This window comes from Ambystoma mexicanum, chromosome 7q (assembly GCF_040938575.1).
Source record: "Ambystoma mexicanum isolate Mex_15411 chromosome 7q, UKY_AmexF1_1, whole genome shotgun sequence".
Lineage (NCBI taxonomy): Eukaryota > Metazoa > Chordata > Amphibia > Caudata > Ambystomatidae > Ambystoma > Ambystoma mexicanum.
The window spans coordinates 1,123,505,319-1,123,533,276 of record NC_090941.1 but is presented as its reverse complement, the minus strand read 5'-3'; the positions used below and the strand labels follow the sequence as shown (position 1 = coordinate 1,123,533,276).

At 44.8% G+C, this 27,958-nt stretch overlaps 1 pseudogene; it reads left to right on the top strand.

The window, feature by feature from the left end:
• The window catches only part of LOC138528209 (extracellular calcium-sensing receptor-like), a 163,731-nt pseudogene that overhangs the window by 108,627 nt on the left and 27,146 nt on the right, over positions 1–27,958 (top strand).

The following is a 27,958-nucleotide window of genomic DNA, read 5'->3' as shown; positions in this document are numbered from 1 at the left end:
TCCTTCTTGTCCCCACGACTGAAGCTTCAGAAACCATAAGTCTGCAGGAACTACTAGGAACAACTGCCGTGGCGCCAACTTTCTTCATTTGAATAAGGTACTGTGTCCATTTGGTCGTTCTCACTGTCCGACCTTGAGGAATCGGGGTGAACCCTTTTCCTTTACGAAGGCTTGTCCTTTCTCCCTTCCCTCTTATAACTTTTGCCTCCTCTTGACTATACCGAGTACTCCTGGCATTGTTAATCTTGAACTGTTCTTACTGTGTGATCCTCGACAACAGAGCCCGGCTCCATTTGACATGGCGCAGGTCTTTTGACTTTTATCTTCCTCTAAGAACGCGTCCTCTTATTTCATTGTCTTGACAAAAGTATTGCCTATGATTTTTATCCACTATTCCTTTGTTTTATTCTATGTATCAAGTGTGTTTGACTCCGGTTACATTTTTTCCCGTGGGTACGTTTCTCTTTCGTAAAACAGAACTGTCATTACTGTCAAAAAGTGACTGCATATGTACCTATGGTAACGTCTTTGTTTCACAACACTGGTCTGTCAAATCCTAATGTACTTAACTTGAATTTGCCTCAACAAGAGGAATTGGTTGTGTGTAGTATATTTACAGTGTGGTTTTAATAAATAGAAGTGAAGAGTTTTGGGAACAGATGGTTTAAAAATAAATGCACTTACATTTTTCTAACCAGAAACCTTGAGTCAGTGTTTGCTTGAGTCACAGTAATTGTAGTCCTTTGTGTAATCCCCATTACTGTTCATTGCTCTGGCTGCTCCGCTACTGCTACCACTCTAACAGTGTAGTACAGGCTTGTACCAAAGGTGAAATTGTACTACCACCTGTAGGCTTAATCTTGTGTAGTGGTCCCTAAGGGTACTGCACAGGATTCTGCCTAACATCCCTCATACTTACTGCAGTCAGTAAAAAAAATAAAACACAGACCAACCGTTCCTATGAGGGTGCAATCAGTGGTTTCGGTCTTCAGTTCGTGGATAGCAACGCCACGTGACATATCGCATGCAATCTCACGCAGCTTGCCCACAAAACCAGAGTCCAATTTTTTTAAAGGAGTCATGTTAGGCCGAGATGTTGCAATGCAATAATGAGGTTTCTGTGCATGCAATCCATGCAGAAAGGAGGTGTTTGATGTTACAGGCACAATGGCAGCAATCGCACCACGCCTTGCTCAGTAAATGATTCCCTCTGAGAACTCCGGAGGGAAAGAGGTTCAGTCGCTGAAGTTAAAGAATGCATGTGGTCGCACAGCAGGCTTGACTCCAGGTCCTCTGGAGACAGCTTGCAGCAGTTACAGCTTCCATCAGCTAACATTAAGCCAGTTTCCTTGGGCCGGGTATCTTTTGTACCCTTTGTTGGTCATTGTTCGGTTACCTCCTCTGAAGCTACCCTTTGTTTGATCTTTTGTGTTTAACTCTGTGTAATAGGTTTCTGTGGTGTATTGGTAAACTTTCTCTTGAGAGAAGGCTGCTATATCTTTTTTTATTCATCTTTCCTTCTGCAAGGCCCTGAAAACTTGGCTATTTGCCTAGTCAGTCCACTCATTTGTGGACAATTACCTGTTGCCATAATATCCTGCATATCTTCTTTGTCTGCATGTCTATGGCGGGACTACAACTTGGCGCTGTGTGGGGAGTAGCCTCGAAAACTCACCCAAAAATTACAAAAGCAGTCAAAAAGGAGTGAATGTATGCACAAGAAGAATGCAGTTTTATTCAGGGCCCCAGATGAAGCTGGGACATTAAGTTCAAACAGATCACGGAACAGAACTGCGTGAAAAGGTGGTGTCAAAGAAATGCCCGTATATCTAGAACTTGTATACAATGTTAAATAATTAGCATTCGTGATTGTGCGACATGAACAAAACTCCCCAAACAAAGCTGATTGGTGTTCGCACTTTGAACCCTTATGGAAAAGCATACATTGTGTTCAATAATTCGGTCCATGAACCTTCCCACACCGCCCTCATTTACAATATGCAATGTCACAATGCACCCCCAATTCCCACAGCACAAAGTGAATTCATTGAAACATTTGAGACGACCAGCAGAACTTAATCCAACTGCTGTGGTCGCCTCATCTCCGTTCACATGAAGTGCTTACCACCATGTCACCATCAGAGCCTTGAACCACAAATGTACTGCTACATAAATGTTGCATATCGGGGGCACTCCCAGGGGAAAATGTACTATGGGGCCATTTGAAACCACTCTTTTCGGTTCCATTATAAAATCGTATTTTACAAGTGATTTTTGAATAATAAAGTTATCATACATTCATTGCTTGCTGGCGGACCCTGGGAAATCTATGACCTCAAAAAATCATTTACTTCATACACTGCTAGCCTGGGACCATGGAATTGGCAATATGTTACCAGCCACTGTGGCTTTATTTTGCGTTAAAAAGCTAATGTTAAGATGGATTTCTAAACTCTGACCTGGTGGGCGGAAGTTTAGGAGGCCACCCTATTTTAGTGGAACAGGGGAACCTTCTGGACAAACCAGACCAATCTATGGTACCTTGGCAGGCAGTCAAGGCTAAGGGCCTGATTCCTGAAACATTTTCCTATATGATTGTGTCATTATAAATCACTTCCATGAATCAGACCCTAAGTCTCAGGAGGGTTGAGAGTGATCGGAAGTCCACAATGAGCACACACAGTAAAACTGTGCAGATTATCCTTAAAGATATGTACATTTATTATAGGCCTTTAGAACAAAACACAATGAAACCACAGTTATTAAGAAAACAATTACCACACACACCTATTTACTATGTCACGTATATACAATAATGTGATCCCCCCTCCACTCTCCTGCACATGTCTGCGCACTTGCATGATCTGAATGCACCATGCCTTGAAGATCGTATATCTGTTTTTCCCTTGTCTCCCCTGCTTGCATGGTGGAGCCTCAATGTGCTTGGAAAAACTGCAGAATTGTCGTAAGACCTTTTTGCTGTTATCTACACAGTTAATTGTATTATATGCACTTGTTCCATGCACCCACTCTCCCGGTGCAGACTTGTATCATTCAGGAATTCAAGGGCTCTGAATGACTGTTGTTTTTTTCCCCTTGTTCGCCCCATACCTGAGCGCTTTGTAACACTTGCTTTGTGTATAAGTGCTTTACAAATAAACATTATCATACCATACTAATACCATGATGGGGGGGGAGAGAAAATAACCATAACCTGTAACAAAAAGGGGTTAGTTTGGCACATGCATCAGTTTAGGTAGTCCTATATCAACAATCCGTAACTTATGTAGGCCAGCCATATGAAGTGAGGAGGCTAGCACCCAAAGTACAGTTGTCTGTTAACAAGGTGTGGTCGTGCGCAAAGGAAAACGCAGGTTCTATTCAGGGGCTGTAGCTGCACAGCAAGCGGCCTGAGGCATGGAATAATGGCAGGTCTACCCTTGTGGATCGAGTGACTTTCGGAATTCGGGAATAGCTGGGGAGCGCAGGCTATCCTCGCCAAAGTGAGGATCTGTTAAGGGATTTCCGTGCATAAAAAGGGGTGGTTATGCCAGAGGGCCACCGTTAAGTGATGCAAGTACTCACCGACCCTCAACATAGTCTGTACCAAACTTCCTCGGTCTAGCCCACTTCACTCGTCAGTGATAACCTTGCAGTTTCAGGACGCTCCAGCTCTCAGCAGCTGCGGGACGGGACGATCGCCCTTGATGGTACAGGAACCTTTACTGAGCTCTCGAAGAAAGGAGAAGGATATATTGGGTGCAGGACGTCTCAGGACACAGTAAGCAAGAACTGCAGGCACTTTCAGTGATGGCCACCACAGCAGGGCAACGCAAGAACCGCATGGCGCACTCCCATAAATTGTGACAAAGAGGAGCTAGGACAATGAGCTTTGGTGGGAAAGGGCCCAGGACCACAAGCTAGTGATTTCCAAAGTCTCGAGTCTCAACTCTGGACGGCGGTGTTCCTGTGCAATACCCTTTGTTCGAGCTAGTTAGTTCACTGGATTGCCCAGGAACTCTTCAGAATAGGCTCTTTGTGAGGGTAAATAGGAGAAGCCGAGAGTAGTTGTTCCCACTACTCCAAAGGGGTGAAGTGCCCTTGCAGGCCTTCTTGGTTTGATAGAAACACAGGGGTCCGACGGGACAACAGCAGGGTCAGGGTGGCAAACCTTCCATGTACATCACCGGCACTTCCTCGAGTCTGCTTTCTTGTTAAGGATAGTTTTCTCCTTATGAGGTTTGTCTGAACCTCAGTAGATCGACCTGGAATGGATGCAGAGACCCTTCTCTTATCCAAGATTCGGTTTGCGCTCAAATCTCAGATAGCCAAAGGAAGATCTGCTCTCTTGCATGCATGCCAGGCGTGGGCCAATTGGGGCCCACAATGGTTCCAGTCATTCAGGCCTGTCAGATTGTAGTGGCAGCAGTAGTGTGGATTGGCAAACCAGTCAGTCCCAACCCTCTTTCTTGGCACTAGCACACGTGACATGCAGGAGTCCACAAAAGATGCAGTTTTCTCATGAGGCTGCATGCCCAAATAAGGAATACCCATGTCTCTCGACCTGGGAGAAGGCAAAGGGACAAAATGGCCAGAGGACAGAACAAAAGACTTTGTGGCATGGGCAGTTTCGGCACTGGCCACAGTCTTGGGCCAAACGTGGTATGGTCCATAAAAGCGAAGTAAAAATACATTCAAAGTAAACTGCTGCCACCAGTTCCTCCTAGGCACACTTGTACAAACCTCAAAAAAATCCTTAGAGGCTGACTAGCGCCATAAAACAAAAGGACCCTATGTGTGGTACAGGAAGTTACTTGGCACATATGATATGATATTATATGGCATTTATAACACGCCTGTACACAAGTGTTCCTAGACGTGACAAGACAAGGGAGGGGAAACAAAAAGGAGGACAAAACAGCAATCTTACTAGGCGAGACAAAACAGTGATCTTACTAGGCCTTGTGTCACTCAGATTACGCAGGAGCAGGGAAGGGTGGGAGTGCAGGGAAGAAGTGTAGGACAAAGGAGAAAACAAGAGTACAGCCAGTGGGTGGCAAGTGTGGGTACTCATGAGTACAGCCTACGTGTGGCAATAAGTGCAAGGGAGGGGACTATAGGGTACAGGTGCAGACCAGAAGTGCAGGGGAGCCAGCGGGCAGTGTAGTATTGCAGCTTGAGAGGCAGCGACCGGGGCCCGAATTCAGAGGGTAACCAGGTGACTAGTGCATGGATGGTTCAGGCAGGTGATCAGCAAGGGAGAGGAAGAGAGAAGGCAGAAGCAAAGAGAAAGGTCTTGAGTTGCTTCCAGTCCAGAGATGGTTCTGCTCAAGTATCGGAGAGGCAGGGAGGCTGTTCCAGAGAGAGGCCCCAGCCGAGGAAAGAGATCGGCCCCCAATTCTTTGCTTGGAGAAGCGACTGACCCTCAGAGAGTTGGAGGTGGAAGAGCAGAGAGCTCAAGAAAGCAGATATTTAGGAAGAGGGATCCAGTGAAGGCATTTCAGAGTTGGAGAGATATGATCACTGGACTTGAGGCCAAGGACCAGTCTTGCAGTTCCGTTCTGGATGAGTTGAAGAAAATGGAGTGTAGAGGCAGGAAGATTTAGCAAGAGGCTGTTGCAATAGTCCAGCCTAGAGAGAACCAGAGTTCTGGAGACAGTGAGCTACTTGGGGAAAGTGAGGTGGGAAGAATACCTCAGAGGAGGTGCATCTGGTCGTTTGACTTCTCTGAGACATCGGAGATGTGAGGAGAGAAAGAGAGTGTGGAGTGAAAGATGACCCCTGGTTCTTAGCCTCACAGATAGGAGAGGCAAGAGGGCCGAGGGTGGGCAGCCAGAGAGTGAGGGGAAAGGAGGGAGTGGGTGTTTTCGATGAGAAGGATCTCAGTCTTACTGGCATTAAGACAGAGATCATTGGTCGCACACCACTCCTGGATTACAGATAGAGAGAAGGAGTAGAGGCGGCTGAGGGGAGCCTGAAGGAGAGCTGAGTGTTATCCGCATAACACTGGAAGTTGGAACAGGGGGCGGCTATGCGTGGGCAAGAGGTGTCATTTATTGGTTGAACAGCCAAAGATATAGATTAGACCCCTAGAGAACACCACAGGTAGAGAGAGAGATAGAGGAGAGGAAGGACCCAAGTTGGACCTGGGAGGATCGATCAGTGAGCAGGATGGCATGGTTGACTGTATCAAAAGCAGAGGACAGATCGAGGAGAATGAGGACAGAAGCTAGGTTAGGGAGCAGGTCTTCACAATGTTCAGGAGATCAGTTTCTGTGCTTCTGGCAGCTCTGAAAGCTTGACCCCCAAATATCTGACCCCCAATTTTCCACATATATATATATGTGGGGGGGGGTAAAGTAAATACAAATGTATAGCGGTAAGGTGGGGGCTGTGGGTGTCTCCCTCACATATATAATTGTGGAAAAATAAAGAAAAAAAAAGAAAAATCAGACTTTTGGAAATCAGAGTTTTGTATTCGGTAATTTCACACAGATCCGAAGACAAGCAACAGATTCATAGTGAAGGTTAAGCTGGGAGATAGCCAACTTTTCAAGGAGTTTGCCCAGGAACAGAGTAATGGAGATCGGGCTGTAGATGGCCAGACAGGCGGGATTAGCAGAAGGTTTCTTAAGAAGAGGGTGCACAAGGGAGTGCTTCAGAGGGGAGGGCAAGTTTCCAGTGGAGAAAGAGTGATTGCAGAAATCAGCCAAGGCTGGAGCAAGGGTGGCAATGTAGTTCTTGATGGTTTTGGAAGAACAGGGAAGATCCTGTTTTGACGAGACTTTCATAGATCGGACTTGTCTAGAAACGTCGTCAGGGAAAAAGGAGTGGAAGGTAGGAGGAGAGGCGGCTGCAGGAGGGTCAGGAGATTCAGAGGAGGAGGATGGAGAGGAGGAGAGGGTGGACAGGATGTCCTGAGTTTTATTGATGAAATGAGAAGCCATGGTCTGGGAGGGGACAGGAGAAGTAGAGTTATGATGCCGCAGAAAAACAGGCTTGGATGTGTGCTCTCTTCTTGGCAAGGACAGATAATCTGTATTGCCTTTGGAGAAGGTGGCAGGTCTATTTGTCAGAGGGTGTACCTGTTACCCTCCACTTCCTCTCATCCACCCTACACTTGCGTTTAAGGGTGCCAAGGTCTGAGTCATACCAAGAGTTGCACTTAGATTCGGGTTTCAGGCAGATCCTCATAACAGGGGAATGTACGTTCAGAGTGTCAGAGATAGAGCAGTGAAGGTTAGAGAGAGCTGTGCCAGGGTATGAGCCATCCAACTGTGGAGAGGAAGGAGAGAAAGTGGTGGCGAAAGTCTCAACTGACACACGCTTCATGGGTCGGATGTTAGGCAGAATCACATACAGTACCCTTTGGGAACACTACACACAATTAAGACTTCAGGTGTAAACACAATCTCACCTTTGGTACAAGCCCGTACTACACAGTAATGTGGTAGCAGTGGCTGAGCAGCCATACTTATCTCAAGAGTAAAGTGAGAAGTACAAGGGGTTACACAAGGACTAGCAATCACAGTTGTTCAAACAAACACTTACTCAAGGTTTCTTGGTAAAAGAATATACATTTATTTACACAGTCAGTTGGAAAACATTCCACTAGTAAGAGCAGCTCAATATCACAATCTAATATACTACAATACACAACCAATCAGTTTCTTAACAAGTTCAACTCCCCTGAAGTGGGAGCAAAATGGCACTTCAGTTACTTTAAAAAGGGGTAAAAGACAAGGTTAAAAGAATCAAAGCACCAATACATCCAGAGGTAGGGCAAATAGTTTCAGTTCACTACAACCAGCAATTCAATTCAATAGGCCTGGGCCAAAGTCAATGGTTCAGAGTCTTGTATAGGATAGCACAGTTCTGGTAGTAAACGGTTAAGCCTTTGCCACGGTTTTTAGTAGTTGGTCAGACGAAAAGTTATATGTCGGTTTAGGGAAGGACAAGCCTTCAAAGTTGGGAAAGTTTCACAAATTTTCACCGCGGCAGAAAGGATTTCCTGACCGAGCTTGCACAGTACCTTTTAAACGAAGAAGAGCTGTAGCTGGGCCGTTGTTCCTGGCAGTTCCTGCAGATCTCGCTGTTCCTCAGCTTCAGTTGTGGGGACAAGAAGGAGGATGTCGGGAGGTTCCTGCACTGCCCACAAGCTTTGCAAAATATTGGTTTAAGGTGTGAGTGCCTTAAAGACCACAAACTGGTATCCTTCTCACTGGCTATCCGGTTTTCAACAGCACTGTGAAGAGAATTCGACCAGTATAGAGACGGTGTCCAGGTGACTTGCGAGTTGGTTGTTCCCACCAAACTCAAGGGAAGAAGTCGTCCTTGAAGGGCTTCTCTGTGGAGGGAGTTTCGGGCAATTCGGACCTGCAGCAGGGCTTCACCGGTGGACCAGGAATTGCAGCTTCCTTCAGGTCGTCTTCGGTTCTCTCGTTCCAGTGGTTGACTCTGCTTTCCAAGTCCCAGCGGCCTGCTTTTAAACAGTTTTCCCCCATTCATTCCAGCCTGGCTGTCACTCACCCAGCATGGTGGCTGTCCTTGCCAGGCAGCCAGCCGGCTAAACACACCAGAGTGTATTCAGGTCTCCTAGGAGACTAAGCACAGGGAGTTCGGGCACATCCCTCACATCCCGTCCACCCCAGACACTCAGGTGCCAGAGGAAGGTTTCAGCACTGAAGCTTGCCCAAGGCCAATGAACGAAGGGACCAAGCCTGTTTTGGCGTGCAGAGTTAAACACAAGAAGGAGCTTTCCTAAAGGAAACGGCAAAAAAAGATAACCAGACTCTGTTTTCACAGATAGGTATTGGGTGCCATATTGAAAAACATGGCTGACTCGATTTTTAGCTACCCGTGTTCATGGTCATGGTAGTTTGTTCTAAACCACTGCCACCAGCCATTTCAAGAGGGAAATTGTAACATTTGACTACTACATGAGTGTGTAGACTCAGGGGATGCTAGGCAACCCGTCCAGCACTCTTTAGGAAGATAGTGTGTGCTGGGTCTCTACATTTAAGAAGACTAGTAAAGGCAATTTACTTTACATGCTCTGAGGGACAGAGTCAGTCCCAGAGAAGGTATTTAAACCTTGGGAAGTCTGAAAGACATCCCTGTGCCACTGCACTGAGGGTGCTGTGTGACACACAAGAAAAAGATTATGCCTATGGAGTTGTTTTAAAACTCCATATCCAAAGAACACAACAGTAAACACATTGAAAATGAAAAGTTCAAAGTCCCAAAATATAGCAAAAGAGCTAGAGGGCTCTAAGATAGAGGGAATTTAGCACTTGAAAGAAAATTCTTCCTAACATCAGATGACCGAGAAGGTGGTGGCAGAGCTGGAGTCGGCTTGGCCTGAGGGGTAGAGAGAGAGAGAGATGAGAGGAAAGCAGAAAGTAATCACTCCAGGAGAGAGGAGTGGTGAGAGGGGGAGGTCTGAGGAGATCAGGACATCCAAGATGTGCCTGCAGAGTGTGTCGGGCCAGAGGGGTGAATAGAGAAATCTCCCCTAGAAAGCAACCTAGATTCTTGTTGGAAAGACATTAAAACAACTAAATGTCATTAATAAAACTGGTGTAGGAGTAGGAAGGCTCACATGTTTCAGCATGACAGTGAAGTTATGATGGCTGCTTTGCGGAATAAAAACCCATCTTGTTAAAAAAACCACTCGATCAGTATGCAAGCTGATGCCCAAATCAATGGTGTTAAGGTACAGCACTGGATCAACCATTATTCTGATCTTTATGCAGATGAGCGGTACTCCAGTATGCCAATGGCCCAACAGTCTGTGCGTCCTTGGCATCTAGAATTCTCTCTTGAGATCATTGAGGATTTGATCAGGAAGGCTAGTTGTACTAGGGCGGTTGGGCCTGTAGGTCTCAATAATGCAATGCTTAAATCAAATCCAGTTGTGTAGGCCCAGATTCTCAACACTATATTTCGTGAAGTTTTGAGTTCACGAACGGTCCCGTTATCTTGGGAAACTTCCATAATCGTTCCAATTTTCAAGAAAGGGGACCGCAGCTTACCATCTAATTATCGGCCGATAACATTGTTGGATGCACCAGGGAAAATCTTTACCGAACTAGTCCTGAGAGATTTCAATGCTTGGACCCTGGAATAATATTGGCGAGACCCCCAACAGACCGAATTTCTTGCCGGCTTGGGGACCAACATAAATCTGCTCTGTTTGCATGCCATCAAAGCCCAATGCCAGCTATCAAAACTGGCCCTTTTCATTGCATTCGTTGACCTACATGCAGCTTTCGACTCGGTGTCCCGCTCTATTCTACTGCCAAAGCTGCGCAGAGACCAGTGTCCTTCCACATTGTATGATGTCATCCAAGCACTGCACTCCGATACCTCTGTTCGCATCAGATTGTCTTTAGATTGTGCGCTATCGGACCAGATCGCGACAGCTCGAGGTTTGAAACAAGGGTGCATATTGGCCTCTGCAGTCTTCAATTATTTTATCTATGACGCCAGGTATGCTTTTGAAAAGGTAGTTTCTGACTCACCGAAACTCAATTCTCGCGCAATCAAAACATTAATGTATGTGGACGATCTTGTCCTCATATCTAAAACTGAAGTTGACCTACAAAGGCTACTCTCCGCCTTTCAGCTGTACATACAGCAAAATGAAGTTAGAATCAATACAGGGAAAACTCAAATAGTGGTTTATTCACCAAAAAGATCTGGCCAGTCATCCTTCCGGTGGTTCATTGATAAGATTCCATTGAATGTAGTGCCATTTTATATGTATGTGGGCGTATCCTTTGAGGGCCACAGAGAAGCTGATAGTCAACTGGAACGTGTGGACTCGAAACTAGCTACTGCAATCTCCCAGGCAAAAATCATAATGCACAAATACGGAAAAAATGTTATCAAACCAGTTTTTTTGGACAGTGAAGACAATTCCATGCCTTTTGTATGGACTTGAAACTTTAGCAAGCAAGACTCGCTTTCAGATCGACAAATGGGAGTCAAGATACTGGAAACAAATTTTACATCTGCCGCATTTCACCCCAATTGCCTGGTTTAGATATGAGCAAGGGCTGGTTTCTCTTCAAGCGTTCCATCACTGGTGTTTATGTGCACTTTTTAGAAAGTGCCTCATATCCACAGAACAAAATGTTATTCTTAAAACCCTATCTAACTATCTATTTTCTGTACAACATGCTTTTGTAACCTCATGGCTGGACACTATCTATCAAGTTCTGGCAGATGCAAATGTCTCCATCATCCAGTTAATCACCAAACCCGAGAAAGCTATAACCAACATTTATGAGATGGATTGGATCTAAACACAGGAACTATGCTTGCAATTTCGAGATGGTGATGTTTGTTGTGTCCCTCCTAAAAAGGTGTGCACTCTTCTGCAGTATTTGGAGAGAGCTTCTTCGGCCAAGTATTGCTCTGATATACTGCGTTTACGATTCAATCGGTGGCCCACAAGGGATATTCTAACTTGGCGAAAGCTTCTTCTGCCACGTGATAACTTTTGCCGTTATTGCCTCACTGAGGACATACGAGAAACATTACTACACCTGGTGACAGAATGTGCACAACTGAGAGGGCTTAGACAAACATTTCTCTCCCGCCATTGTCATTATTTAGGAGGTCTAGAAGGTGATTCATGTTGGCTTGTGATTCTTTCTTTCTCACACATGTCAATACAAATTGCTACCAATTGGAAGGCGCTTTGAATGAAGGGATACTTAGCTTTATTAACACCATTACGATACATATTTTGTGCATAATGACTGTTCACTTTTTCTTCCTTCTCATTCATTTTGTCTTGTTTTATTTCATTTCTCTGCATATCTTTTTATTAGTATGTGTGTTTTCTCTTTACTGTATTTGTATTTCTATTGTATATATAACTTGCTTAAAATCTGGTTTTCTTTTTTGCATACTATGTTTATATATTTGAAAGTTTAATGCATTAATTTTATGTATACATTTTGAAAGGTTGATTTAATTCAGCTAATTCAAATAAAAAATAAATACATTTAGAACACTAGTTCTATTTAAATCAAATATTGGAAATGCTCCTCCTCTCCATTGCAGTACCAGGTGGTGATGAGTGTTCCATTTAGAAGGCCAATACTTCCCCTTGTGATTATGGACGGAGTTTAAACCTAGGCTTTGTACTCATCATTTATCGAAGAGTTGGCCAGTTTACTAGGGCCAAGTGGTTGCCGAGCATGGTCTCGAGTTACTGTGATTTCTTTGCAAGGGCGGATGTTGACGGGCTGTGCCACAAAGAAGGCAATTGATTTAGCTATGCCCTCCCTCCTTTGTTCCAATGGACTGATGTTTGCAGTCTTGTTGGTTTCAAGGATGGAGGGTGGTGTAGCAACATTTATTTGTGAGGTGTTGTTCATCATACTTTGCAACAACGTTTTAGTGATGCTCATATTATCAACCTCAGACAGCAAATTGTCTAGGGGCTCATAAGTGAGATCAGGCCGAGAGTTAACTGTCGTATTTATGTTTGTCTCCCTAGTATGCAACACTTATTTGTTGCAAGCTAGTGTTGGATATCTTTTTGGAAACTGCTTGACTGGCCACTTGGACATTTTTTTTTGGGCAGATTTAAAGAATGAATAAAGAATTCTGAATTCAAATTGGCCACAGTAGCTGGCTGTTTAACGTTGTTTGTTTTCATGCAAAGAGGAGCCAGAGTTAATTTTCCTTTCTCTTCTGTTTAGAAAATATAGTAAATGTTGGTTTCCTGTTGTTGTGAGAATGAAACACGACATCTGAAGACTGGCCTATTTCACCATCACATTTGACAAGTCTGTCTTTGTCAGTTTTAATCAGACGACCTGCATTTTGCCCCAAATTTCGATTCATGATTTCACGGACAATACTTGACTTGGCAGTCGCTACTGCTCCTTCCTGCAGACCAACTGAGCTCGGGGTAATTGCATTTATAACGAGGTTGTGACTTTCCATTTTTTTTCTCATCAGAACATCCAGCGAGCTCAATATTTGCTCAGAGTGAATCAGAGTGTTGGATGACGTACTTATTGTGATTTATTATGTAAATTAGTATTTGTTTGTGCCAGCTGTAAAATTATGTGAGTCTGTTCAAGTCAAGAGTTTCGTATAAGTTTACTAAATGAGTATGAAGCTTTGTTCATTGCCTGTAGTGTAATTTCAGGAACATGAGTTGTGTCTATGACTGGGACGTTAGGGGAGGGCAAAGTTCCTTCTTTCCTGTTCCTTGGCGTAGGATTCTGAAATGAGATTGACAGTGTCCATGATTCATGGACTGAGTTTGAACACATTACTGGGGACTCTAGAGGTTCATCTGGGAGTGCATTGGGAGGGGGAGAGATTGCCTTCCGCTTCGGATCACTGTTTTGAGGAGTAACTGCAGGGGGCGTCGCATTTGGAAATGGATTCAATGCCTCATTGCCAGCACTGTCTGTATCGGATTGACCAAGAATGGCCGCAGATTTAGGAGACAAGAGATTATGAACGTGTGCTGTAATTGTACATTCAGAAGCCTGTTATACCGCACGCAAGCTAATATCCTGCAACTCCACGTTTAGAGGAAAGCCCCCGGCGACGGGTGAATCGGGAGGAGTGCACAACTTCATTACCGGTGGAATAGTACCAGCCCCTCAATATCGGTTTGTTTAAACTTTGTGCTACTTGAATAGGAGGTGCCACATTTCAACTTTGAGGCCGAGCGATCTCCGAACAAAATATATCATTTCTTAAAGAAATCGCGTGCACTTCGGTCAGATGTTTCGTGTGTGTAGTACACTTTGGAGAGTATCGAGAATCTGTCAGTAATTTGTAATTTAGAAATGTCGGTCACAGGCGGCATCGCTGTTGTTAGCAAATAGGCTGCAGACATGTGTATTACACTCCAACATTGTGAATAATAACCACGTTGTTACCGTTATCGCCGTCTGCCCTCCGCTCTCCAGCCACCCAGCCACAACAGCACAACAGCACTTCTGAAGCACTGCTTATGAGGTGCTTCTGGGAGAAGGGGCGGAGCTTGAGGGCTTTGCAACAATCACAAAGTCCACAAATATGCAGGCATCATTAAGCCCAGCAAAGCAGAGCCTCTCAGCACAACAGCCCTTCTGAAGCACCGCGTGAATTGTATATTAAAATGTCCTAGGTAAATCACTTTGGCGAATGTGCTATATAAATACCAGATTATGATGATGATGTATAAACCCAGAGTGTGTTCTCAGTCACAAAAGCGCTGAGATTGGAAGCGGACCTACCTTTTACATCCTATCTGGCACTGCGAGTTCTCTCCCAGACTCTTGCCAGCAACGATCACTGCAACGCGCTTCCTGGAGGAGGCGCGGCTTCGTTTGGACACGTGATCTGATCACGTGATCTGGGGCGGACTCAAAGGACGGAGTTTACCACCCTCGCGGCGTTAAGCCCGGCAGGAGACAAGCCCATCGGCTGTTGTGCGGCTGTTTGGCGGTCTGTGGCGCACCCAACAGGTAAATAACTAGCGCGTCTTGCGCGCACTTACACCATCAAGCAATAATTATAACATCCGTAATGAGACTGCGCAGCTCACCTCTCGAAGAAGACATGGATGTACAAGAGGGGTCTTACCTAGAGGCAGGGTGCGAGCCAGGGAGGGGGGCATCTATTGTCTCAGACGCAGATCCAGTAGCCTCACAGTAGACTCAAACCCATATTGACGCACAACAAACTCCAGCGGGAAGATTCCCCAATCTTAACATTCAAAAAATTTGGAAAAGAGGGCTAGAGTACACTCTGACAAATGAAAAAATCCAGACAAGAATCAACGATCACTTCCCTAGGAAAAGGAACAAGAGTACCAATGACCTAGAGGACATTATTGACACTACCTGGCAATTACCAACACATAAACCCAATACCCCGGCCACAAATACACCAACAGAGGGGTCAGAAGTAAACACTACCCCAACAAACAAAACTCAAGGAACCAGGGCAATCTTACTGAGAAACCGTAGCCAACAAGAAGAGCCATTGGCCATCTCACCAGAAGGGCCTCCATTGGCATCTGAAAACACACTGGCAGCCCTGAGCTATGTTTTAAATTCTCTGGTCTCAGTGTTCGAACTACTAAGAACAGAGGTGCAAACACAAGCAGGCCATCTCTTGGAAATGTCGCAGGAAATTGCGAAAAACGAATCATCTATGGTTGCTGTAAACAATATCATGAATAGCATTTTGATTCCAATTCTAAAGGAAACACAAATAGAGGGCATCAAACAGGGGCTAGACATCGCCCAAATTCAAAGCCTACTGAAGGAGGGGGCAAAAAGTAATTCAACCACTCATGAACTCATAAAGACAATACCCTCGGAAATTCAAAAACTGCAAATCCAGAACAAGACTCTAAACGAAGAAGGGCCAAAAGATCTCTTCGATGACACACCACTCTCAGACTCAATCTTGGAAGAATTTCGAAGGCTGGCAAATGTTGATGTTGACTATATAGAAGTTATCAACAACAACCCTCAAAAAACCCAAGAGGAGGAAGAAAAGAAAACCGACAGTTTAAATCAGAATATCGAGGCACCACAGATACTGAGAAGGAGAAAATGTCACAAAAGGAACAAAAGGGGCAAACAAAGAGAGGCTACCTCTTCTCAACCTTCAGGTGGAACAATGAAGAAACCCAAAAACCAGAAAAACAAGGCAAAAAAGAAAGCAGGGACAAACACATCCCTGAAAAATCTTACTACTCCCACAGCTGAAAAGACAGCTGATTCCATCGCTATTGCATCTCCAGTTACCAACTGTTCACAAACATCAAAAGTACATGATGCCCTCGTAAGCAAATGTGCTCCTGAGAGAACTCAGGGCAAAAAGACGTGCTCAACGGGCAGAGAGAATCCTAGTAAAATCAAGGTTCAAACATCAAACTTTGGTATGCAAACGGATTTTATATTTCCATTACCTGCAACTTCCGACAATCGAAAAAGCACACCGGTCTCTACAAACATCAAGATTGCTCCAATATTTCTAAAACAAAATTTACATAAAGAACCAAGAAAGGAACTTAGCGGGGAGCCCAAGCAAGCATTTATAAAAATGGCCCCCATTTTTCTAAAACCGTCAGGTAAAAAGGCTCCTGCATTACAAGAAAAAAATACACCTCCCGTGTCAGCCATCAAAGATGTGACATCACCAAGCCTCTCATTCAATGAAGTTGTCTGCTGGAACAGGTCCGGGAAATTTAAAAACCTGGAAATGTGTCCTCAATATGGAGAAAGAGAGAAAAACGAACAAAAACAACAAACCCCTATTGTAGGAAAAGAGGAAGTAGCGGCATCAAACTTTACAATCCCAAGATTGTGGCTTAGACTAGAGAATCAGAGTACAAAGACATCACTATGTAGATCTTTCCTATTGTCAGAAATTCAAAAGAATTACAATCTCTTTCTTTTCGATTCAGAGGACATTGAATATTTAGCCTTCCCATTTAGGGAGGATAAATTCTTTGTGGAGATAGCTCTTACCTCAAGAAAGGCACAACAGGCGCTTATCAATAATAAAGACGATCTGGCTAAAGAAGGGCTCTGGGTTTATGAATCAGAGGAAGAAGGAATATCTGGAAATTACCGGTGGCATAATCAGACCGTAGAGGAATCCGCACCCACTGCTGTGGGTATTGCCGGAACTACTAGAGGGCTCCAAAGCAACGTAACAAGTGGTCTCAGATTAAAAGACGATCTGATAACTAAACTCCCAGAAATCATCTCGCAAATCCTCCAGAAACTGGGCGAGGAACAGAACAGTCTTTAGTCGGAGAGGCCTTAGATTAGTCTCCTGGAACACCAGAGGCCCAAGCTTTTTGAAGAAAAAGCAACTCAAAAACGACCTCTTAGAGCGCAATGACATCTTATTATTCCAGGAGACATGGTTAGCTAACTCCATCGAGATAGAGGGCTTCACAGTGCAAAACCTCAAGGCCTCTCAAAAAGCCAAAGGAAGACCAGCAGGAGGAATGATAATAGCAACCAAAAATTCTGCCATTAAAAATGTGGTTACGCTCTGCAATAATCCAGTGGGCATTCAGGCCTGTAAAGCAGAGATAAGACAGAGTGACTGCCGGGCCAATCTCATTCTGGTAAACATCTATTGGAACCCAGCCATTTCCAAACTCCGAGACTTCATAGAAACTCTAAATGAACTCTTCTCCATGGTCAAGATGAATCACATAGGAGCACAGATCGTTGTAGCAGGGGACCTGAACACAGATCTCATTAGTGTAGGAAATAGGAAAAACAGCTTACCTAAACACAGTACCACACAGAAAGGTAAACAATGGTGGGACTTCTTCCAATCATGGGATCTCGACATGATATCTGAAGACGATAGCAGTACGGACAACCCCGGACCAACATGGCGGCAGGGAAGGTTGCAATCAATAATAGACTACATCTTCGCCTCACCATCACTTACCCTGCACCCACATCATCTCACCTTAGATTGGGAAGGGGGAAGTGATCACGCGAGGATGGAACTCTACTTTCCTGAAATTCAGTGTTCTGCAAACCCACGCATCAGACAGGACTTGGAGGGCTCTAAAGGGAAACTGAAAGTAGTCAAGTACAAACATGGGGGGGAAAATTTGAATGATCAGCTAGCAATAATTCATCCCTCAATAGTGGCCGAAAAGTGCCATCCAGAAAGATTCGGAAAATTTATATGGTCCACTTGCCGACCAAGTGAAGTACAAATAGTGGGGAAACAGACACATCTCCATCACTTCGATGAGGAACCTTTCCAAAGAAAAAGAATTCTGCGACAAACACTGCGAAGCATAAGACAGACCAGAGCAGAAGATCCTCTAGGCTGTATTCAAAAACTTAAAAAAACCAAACAAATTTATAGAAACTGGTCCAAGAATCACAAACATTTAAAAATACAAGAGGATGGGGAGAGAATGCTTTCGCTTCTTAGTATAAATAACTGCAGAAACTTTTGGGCAGTTCTAAATCAACTTGAAACTGGCCAAAATAGTTCTCTTTGCAACTTAGTGTCGGAACACAAGTGGGTAGACCATCTGGCCAAGAACTTCGAAGCAACAGGCTCAAGAGACATTAGCATCAGCAACATCACCTGGTCTCTGGATTTTACCGAAGAGGATATTGAAGAACTCATAACATCATCCTCTACCTCGAAAGCCGCAGGTCCGAACGGCCTCACATATCAGGTGTTAAAAAATCAGCCAAAACTCTGGTCAAAATTGCTATCCCATCTCTTTCAAGGAATCTTGAGGGAAAAAACTTTTCCACCATCGTGGAAGAATGCAGTGATTATTCCATTCTTCAAAGTGGGTGATAGGCCAAGTCCAACATGCTATCGACACATAGCCCTCTTGGATATAGACAGTAAAATATTCATGAGAATATTAATGAGGGAACTTTCTCTATGGGTGGACTCAAATGAGATTCTCCCCCCGCACCAAACAGGTTTCAGGAAGGGTCTTTCTACCAGCCTTAATGGCCTTACAATGAACCTGTTGAGCGAAAGCTCAAATGAGAAAGAAGGCTCGCCGCTGTATGGGGCATGGGTAGATCTGTCCAAGGCATTTGACCTGGTGGACAGATCACTCCTCTGGCAGAAACTGAACAACTGGGGAATTCCAGCCCCCCTGCTGGCTATGCTCGTCGAACTACATAAAAATACTACGATCAGAGTGAGGCTGGATGACGCCGGCAACCTTTCAGAAGCAATCCAGGTCCTTAAAGGGGTACGACAAGGATGCTTGGGTGCACCACTGCTTTTCAACCTATTTCTATCAGACATTGGAGACTTTCTGGCCTCGGCGTCGCTCATCTGTCCCAGGATTAACAGCAGAAGACTACACTGGCTGGCCTATGCGGATGATCTTGTTCTTTTGGATGGATCAGCATTAGGACTGCAACATCTTTTATCCAAACTCAATGAGTATGCCAAGTTAAATGGCCTAATAATCAACCCACTAAAATCTAAGGTCCTGATTTTCAAACATCCAAGAAAAAAGGTAACATCAAGGATCTGGGTGTTGGACAACGAGGAAATTCCCCGAGTAGATGAGCTCATATACCTGGGATATGAAGTCTTAGCCCATCCAACTGTAAATAAGGTGAACTCATCAATTCTCAACAAGACCTCGAAAATTATTGCGCAAATGAAAAACTTAAACGGAAAATTTTGTAAATTTTCATTGTCACCACTCAAGAAATTCTACGTAGGCAAAGCAGTTCCTGTCCTCCTCTATGGATTGGAGGCAAAACCTTTGCTGTGGAACTATGATTGGAACAAAATTGAGGGCCTTATTTGGAAATCATCCATTTCGCTACCAATGTGCACATCGTCAGTCAGTCTGAGGTTCGAACTAGGCTTGACCTCATTGAGCTGCCATGCAGAGTGGAAACTCCTCTCACTCTACCGTAATATAATCACAGCCAGTAAGGCCACTCTTTTTTTCGATATAAACCAACATCTAAAGAAAGCAAAATCAAACCAGCTATCGAGCCTAGAAGAAAAGATTGGACAGATCCTGCATAAGCTTGATTTACCAACAGAAATCCTTCTACAAAACCCCTTGAAAGTAAAAAAAAAACTAAAAATGGCTGACTGGATCGACACAATCACAAGAGTCAGAAACCTAAAAACACTGAACTCCTTCTTGATAGCAGACAGGAAACTTGGAACCATGCCACGTTACCTGGAAAAATTCCCAGACTGTGAGATAAGAAACAGCTTTCTCAGACTGCGTCTGAACCTAGCCTACACAGGAGAAATATTGGCTCAAAGAAACCAGGGAGAGAAGGCAATAAAATTCTGCGAAATATGTAAAACTTCGAACCTCCAAACCTTGAAACATCTACTGCTGGAGTGCGAAGGCACATGGGCCACAAGAGTGTCTTTACTGAGGAGTTTTGTCAGCAGAGAAGAGAGTCTAAATCAAGATGCATTCTGGAACAGACTGATCTCCGGCCAGGAAATCATGCTCACTGCAGCGATAGTAAAAGTTTCAGAAAAACTTACTATTCTAACAAAGTATCAAAAGATGACACAGCCTACTGAGCTTCCTGGTTGACATTCTTTGGCCTCTCAGTTATTCTAGTTATTCCCTGGTTTCCGAGAACCTTTTGTAATTTTATCTAAGGAAATGCACTATTCTTTTGTAAAGGTTTTTCTTTTAAAACCAAAAACAAATAAAAAAAAAAATAAAAAAAATAAACCCAGCTCACTTACGTGCCCCTTTTTCCTTTTCCATTAGATATTTGGGTAGCTTTTTGACTCAGAGTGGGCAGGGAATACAGAAGGTACAGCAACTCTCCCAAGATGGCAGATTGACTATCTCACCCTTGTTGGGAATATGCCACACAACACAATCGTTCCTTTCTCTTTGCAAGGGGACCTTCTCAGATGAATGCACCACTCGCCTCAGTCTACGAACAGACAGTGTTCACTATTGCCCAGGTGCTAATGAGCAATGGTATAGCACTAGTGTCAACACTTTAGACAACTTTAGAACACGTTGATCATCTCTACTGCATAGACAATTCCTAGACAAAGAGAAAACTGGGCAGGACCCCTAGGGAGGAGGTAGGGTCTTCAGTACACCACATACTTACACAATCACTGGCTTCCATGCTGAATGTGGTTCTAATTCCCCCCATGGGTGGTACTATACACTGGAGACGATTGGTTAAGTCTTTTCATCAGTCTCTGATGGGTATTGAACAGAGGGCAGAGGCACAAGTATGTTGTTCCAAATCTAGAGGGGATTAATAAAGCATTGGGCAGCACCTAGTGTAGCACAGGCCGAGCCAATGCTCCCACAAGCCTTCGCCAAACAAAGACGACCCTGCAGAGACCACATGCTGCACTCAGAGGAAGCAGCACTGTACTTGCTACGCTGCCAGCCTGTCCATGCTGGTGAGGGTCTTCAATGCAGGAGCATATTGCACAGTAATGCCAAGTTGCAACTAAGGAGAGTGAAGGAGCGCAAATTAACCAAGCCGAGTTCAATGGAGGTGTTCGTCCTGTGAATTCTTTTTAAATAATGGGTTACAATGGTCCATTTCACAAAGGGGTGGGGCACATCAAACTGTGAGTTTTACGTTGCTATGTCATGTAGCATTTCCTGTGTCCGAAATATATGTGAGGAGACAACAAATGATTTTACAATACTATCACCTACACATAAAAGACAATGGGCCTCATTACGAGGCTTGCACTCCCGTAATGAGGGTGCCGGTACGGGACCGGCACCGTTCATTACGGGATGCGCAATTACGAGGTTCCCTTGCGGGACACGGAACAGACGTCTGGTAAAACCAGACGTCCTTTCTGGGTCCCGCGAGGGGGCCAAGGAGCTAATAACGGGCCTATTATTAATGGGCCCTTTATTAGCTCCATCCCCATTCCCATTGAGCCCTATGTGGGCTCAAGTGGAAATGGGGATCGGTTCCTTCAAGGAGGAATTACTGGGTCTTCCAATGTTGGAATGACCCGGTTATTCCTCATTGAAGGAACCCGGTGCTGGAACACGGTATGTCGGCAGCCATGGCTACCTCAATACTCGTAATGAGCCCCAATAAGTGCTGAATCAGCATGCTTGTCTGAAGTCTCTGCATGTCTCCTCCTCCAGGTTCCGCGCTCTGTCTGCAGTGACTCCTGTCCTCCTGGGTACAGAAAGGCGGCCAGGGAGGGCGAGCCTGTGTGCTGCTATGACTGCATCCCCTGCTCACAAGGAGAGATCAGCATTGGCACAGGTGAGTGGATTTTGAATCAAAGTGTTATCTGCTTGCAATTTGATAATTAAAGATGTATTGCGATGAGTTGAGTTGTTGATATTTGATGCTATTTTCTTATGACAATTGTCAAAATAATGTTGAACGAAACTAAATGAATTTGTGCATCATAAGAGGTTGCGGTTTTCAAAGCGTGTCTTATGTTGCCTCGCTACTAAGCCACTGGACATTATGAAATGGATAGAGGGACCAGGAACTACTGTAGACGTGTATTATGCTGTGACGCCCACAGGGCTTCTGGGAATTTAAAAGTGCATGCTCCAGGAATAACAGTGGTGGAAGCCCTTATCCATAATGTATATCAGATTGACAATTCATTACAACATGTGTGTGATGTATCCGGCTTTAGCCACTTACTGCTGGCTTGTGATCAGTGCTTTTGCCTTGTTTCACCAGTTCAAATCTACCATGTAGATGCCTTATATCATTCCTACTTTTGCAGTTTCATTCTTAAGAGTGATGGTCCCATGTTGGGTCCCTATTCTAGGGATAAAGAAATGTACTGTGTCTGAAAACAAAGTTAGCATTGCATTATCTCAGACTGTCTTACCACAAATATCCCAGATTTGATAGTTTTTGCTTTTGGTGAAAATCAGATTTGTTTAGCTTTGAAAATTGTACTCTGTGTCAAGAGCAGTCTTTGGCAGTTCCTCCTGGTATCCTGTGATCCTGAGAGCAGTCTGTTGTCACTGCTTACTATTGTGTGGGAGGACCCACCTAAATACTGCTTTAGGCTGCGGAGTAGTCGACGGCTGAGTCGAGTGCAGTCTTCGTCAGTCTATGGCTGAGGCAGCGCGGCTAACCAGCGTGGAAGAGGGTTGCTTCCGACGAAGCTCTCACCTCAGACCTCCAGAGATGAGCTTTAGAGAGGTGGATTCTACTAAAACGATGGATGGACCTCGGATGGAAACCATTGCAGCCTCAGGTAAGTAAGGCCACCCACAACTTACCATAGCTGTGGTGTCTTCAATTCCATTTGAACTTCTGCAACCTTCGGAGTAGCAAATGGTAGAATGGCATGGGCAGGTCCCTTGAGTGCACATTAACCCGGGAAACATAGAAGACACGCTGATGGTATCGCCATCCCTCCCCAGGACTCCCGGAATGGGGAAATCCCAGCCTTCTGTGAATCAACACGCCACTTCAAATGGAGCGGGAGAGGGGGGAGAGGTCCCCATCGCATCGATGGAACTTTTGCACCCGGAAACAAACTTGCACAGAAACGCTTTGGAGGCGGCCACTCAGGGGGACCCCTCAAGTTACAAGGAAGTAAAGTCAGCGGAGGAAACTAGCTGCTCTGCGACCCAGATTGACCCAAAGGAGCTGACCCTAGGAGCCCAAGGCCCAGTGGGTGCCATTATACACCCACTAATACATATCAATATCCATCCACTGTTTCAACGGGACGACCTGGTGAGCCCACCTTGTGTCCATTCAGCGCCACTGGTAATTGCGTCCCAAGACGACTCAAATATGATCAGTCAGGGTGCAACAATTTTGACTGAATCCTCTCAAGTCGACATACCAAGGCAAACTTCTGATTCACCCGCCCAACACGCAAAATATCATATGGGCCCAAAGGTTGTGAATTCCACACCAGAGGATAAGGCGTGCTCTGTAAAAAAAAAAAAACACTGAGTCTAACAAACTCAAATACACTATTAAGTTAAAAAGAGTAGAGGGCCAGTTAACTCAAAATCCCCCACCTCGGAGAGTTCTTCAAAACCAGGGCAAAACGAGATGTACCATTTCTGGAATAAAAGGCCCAAACAGGAAAACAACCTCGGCACAGTCTCAACAACTACCAGTACCATCAAACGTACTTGAGGATTTTTTAAAGAAAAAGTGTGAGGAGAAAAATCGAACCAGTAATGAAATCTCAGACGCCGAGATTTTGGAAGGGGTGGATGAGGATTCTATTTTGGAACAAGCCATGTCGAAAGCACTACTTCCATCAGCAAAATTGTCCATCAGAACGGAACACAGGCGCAACCAGAAAGAGTTTAGCCAGGTGCCCGAAGATGGCATTTTGCATAGTCAGCTGAGAAACCATATAACACAATCCCTGTGATCCCAGCTTCCGCAAGACCTCTGTTCTATTCAACGGATCTCCCTTCCAAAATTCTGCGGCCAGAAAGTCCGAAACCTCCCACGGAAGAACCCACTTTAACCAACGTGGAAAATCCCATTTCAGTTAAGACTCGGTTGAAGGTTTCATCTTCTAAAAAGCAAGACGAGAGTCAGTTTTCTGCCTCTGACCATTCCATAACAACGATCGACCTGAGGGAAATTGGTGAAGGCAACCTACAGGTTCCCACTAGCTCTCATAGGGATCAGGGAACGGCTCCTCAAAAGTCTAAGTTACACCCAGAAAGTACAATAAAGTATAGCTTACTGCAGCGAATACCACCTTACAATCAATGTCTAAGCAAGATTTCTACACCAACATTTAAAGATTCTCCATCGAAGCCAGATTTGCTAACTATAATGTCAGCTATTACAATAGCACTGGCTCCGTTCAGTTTGCTGTACGAAGCAATAAATGACACTTTGAAAGACCACACTCCCATGCTGGCTCTAGTGCATAATAATTTGTCATACTTAGAAGGTTTTGTCATGGCAAAGGCAAAGAACAAACCATAAATGAAGGCTCAAGGAACGGACACTCCAGCATGGTCCTTAAATCCAGTGGACTTCACACCTAACGGGCTTGTTTTAAACAAACAAGACTCCATTATTATCGAGAAAAAGATCACTGAAACCACTCAGGATCTACTATTTGACAAAACAAGGTCAATTGTACAAGAATCCTTATCGGTCCACAATTCAGACCGAATGGTGAATGTTGAGCCCTTGGTCGACCTGAGCCTTTTGCCACATCCTGCTCCAGGCCAAACACCAAATTGTCCGGCCCAGAATACAAATTTAGGGACTACAAGTGGTAATGGTTCCATTGCCTTGGCCCCAAGAGACACAATTTAAAAATGTCCATTGAACGTTCAGGAACAAAGACATATGGAAAAATCTAGGCCAAGAAGTTCATCCTCAGCTCCCATAGTTATGACTCAAAAGGTCTCGGCTAACACACAAGTGCTAAAACAGATGGAGCAACAGAACCCAGGAGGCGCATGTCCTACTTCGTATGGAATTTTCTTGCAGAAAGCCAAGACAATTTAAGTGGAAAAGGGGTCCAGATCAGCAAAGCGAGTAACTCATTCCAAACCAACAGAAGCTCGGTCAACAGAAGGTGCAAAGGACAAAAGAGACATGGTATTGAAAATTCAAAAACGTTTGTCAGAGGGCCTGCCTTCATCAAAACCAGAGCTACAGGTCTTGAAGTCCTCTGAGAAAGAGACCATAACAAATCCCTGTGTGAACGATGAGTCTGTTGAGCACTGGATTGACATAGCAGAGCTAAGCTTCTACACGATTGAAGATTCCTAGTCGGAACTGATACACCTGTTGCATCATAAAAGGAAAGTGAGTAACATGTTTGAGGAGGAATCTTCTCTTGAACCTAAAACGAAAATTCAGATATTGGACCTGCCTTCCCCCAATTCCTAACAATGGATGACAGACGTAAAATGATTTAAACTAAGAAAGGGTTTTGGGAATCTAAAAGTCAAAATAATGGCTCAGACTCCAGGAAACCATGTGTGAAACATAGCGAGCCTCAGGCCTCGAGAGTGCGGCGAAGGAATGATAGTACCCAAGTCCCATTGGACCGAGAGAAAGAACAAGGTTCAATACATATGAAAAGCCCTAACAGGTGACAAGATAAAAGAGAGCTTCGTGTAAAAGAGCAATATACATCACAGAAACAAGAAACACATTTCACTTGAGCCTTTAAATTGGAACCAATCCTCGATGTAGAGGATAACTTGATCCTAAACCAAAGAACCATATTGAAATTATTCGATCATGTCCCAAGCTTGAGACAACTCTACTCTGACGACTTAAAGATAGTGGCGCCCAACCCAAACGGCCGAAAAGGCTGTTCGTTTCTTCACATCACCTCTCTGGTAGTGTAAAACATCCTTCAGGATGCAATGGTAAATCTTCTAAGTCTGGAATACAACCTAAGAGAAATAAACTCTGATGGAACTGTTAAGAAAGTCTGTTCAGAGAAGGCTAAAAATCATAATCCAACAGAACCAATACGAGATCCTCATCGAATGACAGAGATGACTCGCTCGAGTGACAGCAGACTTCTACAAACTCTGCAACAAAAAAAAAAAAGAACCAGAGAAGATCTATCAACAAAACACTGCACTGAATTAAAAGAAGTGGTAAAGAAGAGACAATACAAGCGTGAGGTGACGGTGGATGAACATGAAAGCCCCAGATCTTTGGTTTCTAGAGATACAGACGAGTTTCCAAGTAGTTGGAACTCGGCAAGGATGCCCAAGGGTCCTCTGTCCCCACTAAAAATTACCTTTGAGCAAGATGTATCACTTCAGAATCCGGTGAGGCGGCACACCAGAGAGACTTCTCTAAATCAGCGTAGTGAGCAAAGACATTGGACTTGGATTTCCAATGCCCTTGCGCCCAAGTCATCAGTTTAGCAACCAAAGAATAGTAAGTTGGCTCGCCTGGTTCAAACGGGTGAACCAGGTGTGCAGAAGAGGCATTCGGCCAATCTAATAAAGGGGTCCTGGAACACCTGGGGATATAGCCATTTGACGTCCCAAAGTGATGTTAGACTGGAAAACTTTGATGTCCCGTGTCTGCAGGAAACTTGGTTACAGCTAAAGCACAGTTTGGATGGTTATGACCCCGCTTTTAGAGGGTAAACCGTTATTGAAAACATGCTGTTGATAAACACCTTCTGGAATCCTAAACATATAAACAGCGAGCTATACCTTAAAACAATGCAATAGATAATTGAGGAGGCGAATATAGAGAGAACGTATTGTGCTCAATCTGGAGCGGAGACTGGGACCCACATAATAGAGGCAGCCTGTCAAGTGTGCATACCATCATCACTGATACAGTGTGACAACCAGGTAAATAGAGATGTTTTGCCTATGGATTTTAGAACCTCTATTGAAAGCGGGTACAGAGAGAGAGAAAGATGTAAGGAATTATGGGAACAGTGAACTTCCATACCGCGGGGGAGGGGGAGCCCGTCTAATATCCATGGATGACCCAGAATAACCTATCCTATGTGAATAAGATAATAAAAATAATTAATGCCCCAACCCACAATGTCGCATGAGAAGTCACCCTTGACTTTTCTATTTATGTCCTACAGAGTACGTTGGGCCATACCTGATGGGTAAACAGATTCAATCCTTGTGTTTGAAGAAATTGGACCTGAAGAAGATGAAGAATGAAAATAGATGTCACTGAAACCGGTCGACCAGATGTTTGGATGTCCTCAAAATAAGTGGGACACATACAAAAATTAGCAAACATATAGGGCCTCATTACGACCCTGGCGCTAATCGCCCGTCATTACCGCCATGGCGTAATGAGCGTTTACGCCGTGAGTCGATGGCGTAAAGAGCGCCACATTACGACCCATCGTGCACGAGCATTACGCCATGGCGGTAATGCAATTAACGCCATGGCGTAAAAGGCCCCTACCGCCATCGTTGAGTGAGCAAGGTGCCCTTCCGCCAGCGTAAGTAGCGTCCACCGTAGTTTGCGGCCACCGTAATTAGCGGCGGCCGTAAATTACGTTGGCCGTAAAAGGCCAAACCGGAAATAGCGTCATCGCGCCGGAACGGGAAGCATCCCGTCGGCCATCTTTAAAAACACAATCCATTGCCATCCTACCAAACAACACCAGACCCAACCCTGACACCTGTCCCAACCAAACAACCACCCATCCAACTCCCTGAAAATGCCGAAATGCGTCAAAAAAGCATGTGACCGCCAGCGCCAGGAGCGATTCAGCCGGGAGGAACTCTGCATGCTTGCAGAGACCCTGCAGGACAACGCAGGTGTTGTGTTCTCCCCTGAAATGACCAGGACAGCAATCGGGAAGAAGAAGGCCATCTGGGCCCTGGTGGCTGAGCGCGTCAGCGCGGTGGGGACCGTACCCCGCACCCCACAGCAGTGCCGGAAGCGCTGGGATGACCTGCGCATACGGGTCAGAGCGGTCATCTCAGCAAACCGCAACCTTGCCCAGGGAACCGGTGGAG